The sequence below is a fragment of the Orcinus orca genome, chromosome 9 (genome assembly GCF_937001465.1).
Source record: "Orcinus orca chromosome 9, mOrcOrc1.1, whole genome shotgun sequence".
In the NCBI taxonomy this organism is placed as follows: domain Eukaryota; kingdom Metazoa; phylum Chordata; class Mammalia; order Artiodactyla; family Delphinidae; genus Orcinus; species Orcinus orca.
The window spans coordinates 88,446,972-88,450,348 of record NC_064567.1 but is presented as its reverse complement, the minus strand read 5'-3'; positions in this window follow the sequence as shown (position 1 = coordinate 88,450,348).

Genomic DNA, 3,377 nt, shown 5'->3' with positions numbered 1-3,377 from the left:
TCAATGCAATTTGTCATATACTGAAACCTTCTCATACATTTTGTTCAATTTTCAACAGAATGTAAAATGATTTTGTTTCACACACTTCCCTCCACTCCTGAATACCCCTTCAAAAAGAGCTCATTAGATTAAGTGTGGTATCCCGGATCAGATCCTGAAGCAGTAAAAAGACATTAGTGGGCAATTGGTGACGTTTGAAAAATTCTGTAGTTCAGAGAACAGTAATATACCAATGTTAATTTCTTTGTTTTGACAAATGTATCTTGGTTATAGAAGGTGTTAGCATTAGGGAAAACTGGCTGAAGTGTATACAGGAACCCTTTGTATTTTGCAACTAAATCTAAATCTAAAATTATAAATCTAAATCTAAAATCTAAATCTAGACTTAGATCTAAAATTATATTTTAGATCTAAAATTATATTTAAATCTAAAATTACATTTAAAATTTAAAAGACTTCAGTTTAATTATTTTGAGATTAATTTACTGGGTCCATTGAGTCAGTCTACAGTCGCTTGTACAATTTAAACAAATTTAGAGTGATTTCTGGAATTTTCTAAAAATGATTGTTGAATTCATCAGTGAAAAGAACTGTGTTTAAAGGCAAAACTCAGATTTTGAACTCATTGGTATTAAACACTATCTTTTCAGAAAAAAAAAAGGATAAACATTGGTTGAGAATGAGTTACTGTCTCATTTTCCCGATAAAATGATCAGAACACTGTATTGCCATTGAGAAACACAAAAGAATGTTATAGTTAGCCAATGATATGATTTCCCTAAACACAGCTTCCTCCTGACCTCTGGCACATCCTTAAATCCCAATATCATAACCTGGCACATGTTTTATAAACAGCAAAGAGAGAGTAAAATAATAACAAATTATGGAGGTAACTTAGCCATAATTATACTACCAGAGATAATTCTCAATAATACTACCTCAGCCAAGGAAATATTGCATTACAAGTATTATTTTCCATTATGGCCCTGGTAGAAGGTGGAAGATGCTGTGCCCAGAACTTCTGTCTCTTTCCTCAGATTTGAAGAACAAATCAGACTATGACCAGTGTTGTAGTCAATGTTATAGAGTCATCTGAACATTCTTCCCAGATTTTGAACAGTTGTGCCTTCAGTGAGATGCTATTGTTTAAACACTCTTGTTTTTCCAGCATTCAAAAAATTCACAACTATCAGGTGGCCTAATCAGATCTCACTTGCTCTGCCAGCCAGTACCAGCTCCTTCTCAGGAAAGTAGGAGCTCCTCTGAGTTCACCCGACTGGCACAAGCAGTGCTGGGCTATACATCACTGAGGGTAACAGCAGTAGCTCACTCCTGCTTGGTTTTGCCCAGTCAGAGCCTGTAAATGAGTTCTGATAAGTGACCAGACACTACTCTTCTGCTACCTTAAGTGATCTCTATCTTTTCCAAACTAGTGGCACATGGCCAAGGAGGAGAGAACTTCTTAATGTTCAAGGTGCATACTCTGGCACTAAGGGTTTCCTGAAGAGAAACAACCATGCTTTCCACTGGTGGGCGTGAACCAGAAGCAGGAGAGAAAGCAAAAAGAGGCAGAAGAGAGGAAACAGAAAGTTAAGCTTCTCAGAAGTTGAGAAAGGGCCGGGCCAATTCCGATTTCTGAGACCTTCAAAAAATGAAAAGAAAAAAAAAAAAGGAGAAATGCCCAAACTGGGTTACTACATTACAGTATAAGCTGCAAAGTGAGCATCGTTCTGATTTGTCAGCGTACATCTCATTTGGATATAACATGCGAGTCTAATTTGAATCTTGGTGAATATGAAGGCCAAGCCAAATAGCATTGCTATCCACAACCCAACTCCAGTGCCAACCCAAAAGCCTCAACAGAATGGGAGAAAAATGGACTAAAGAGAATACAACGAGAAGAGTAGTAAGGAAATCACTACCTTGGGGCTCCCATAACTGGGTGCCAGGAGAAAAGGTGCAGAAACAAAGTAGAAAATTTTTAAAAAGGGGGGGAAGCAGGAAGACCTGAAGTATCACTTACACTGGTCTCAGGTGCACTGGATACCAATGCATGGTCACCTTCCACTGATTCTGCCCTGAGGGGTGTTTCTGATGCCTTCTTTTTAAGTAAGAGGAATCTGCAGTCATTCAGCAGGTGCCCACTGAACATAAGGCACTGTGCTGGGGATGGAGGAATGGAAGTCAGGATCAAAAGGATAAGGTTGTCTCTGTGGACCAGGAAATTGAAATATGCTCTTTGTACTCTCTGGGAAGCAAACAAGGAGGTAAATAGGTCTCAAATGAGAAAGGGTTAGCTTCCTAAAAAGATGGTCAGTAACGAATAACTTCAATGACAAGGAACTTAATTCATAGGTAAGTGCTTGGAAAATCAGTTAGTATATATAGGTAGGTACTTCGAAGTTGGTATATTGAGATTCCATTGCTAAACGCCTTTCTTCCTTATTTACTTAGTGTTACGTGGTGTCAACCCCCTCATCAAACACGCCAGAAGGCCAGCATTCCAACTCTCCAATAACTTCCAGGATACTGGGGAAGCCAGTAAGAAGATCACTTCTTCGGGGCTCTGATAACTGGGTGCCAGAAGGGAGGCGTCACCTAAGGCGACTCTCGAAGGGGGAGCAGGCATTAGCCTTCTGTAGAAAGACTCCAAGAGCGCCCCACGGAGACAACTGGACCGACTGGGTAGGAGAGCTGGGTAACAGGAGACGCCTGTCCGGCGAAGCCTTTTTCCGTTAGGTATAACCTTCCTTGTACCTCCTCCAACCCTGACTCCAATGATAATTCTGACAATTAATTTCTCTAAGAATGTTTGGTGAATCACGGTTCTGAGAGAGACCCTACGGCAAGGTCGCTCAAAGTCCGTTGTTCTGCAATAACTTTCCACCATTTTAATAAAAGGTCCCTAACACCAGCCTTGAATCACGGCTTCATCTGTATTAATATTTTATAAATCCAGGTAAAAGTTGGGAACTGTGAAGGGAAGCCAGGGGAAGACAGCTGTTGCCCGGAGAGGCGTGACGAGACCTAACTGAATCCTGGGGTTTCGCGCTGGTCAGCGGCCCCCGCTACGCAGGGTTGGAACTGGGCACGCGCATGCGCGACAGGAACCCGAGCGCCGCGGGCTGGATTTGAGGGAAGGGGGCGCGGAGCACGCGGCATGGCGTCCAACATCTACTTAGTTCGCCAGCGGATCAGCCGGCTGGGCCAGGTGTGGCCCGGGAAGACACCTCCCCTTCCCTGCCTCTGCCCGCCCTTGCCTCCAGCGGCCGCCCCTCTCCTTCTCCGCCCCAGCGCCTCGGCGTGCTGCTCAACAGCCACCGCCCCGCCCCGCCCCGCCCCGCCCCGCCCCGCGGCCTCCCAGGCCCGCCTCCCGG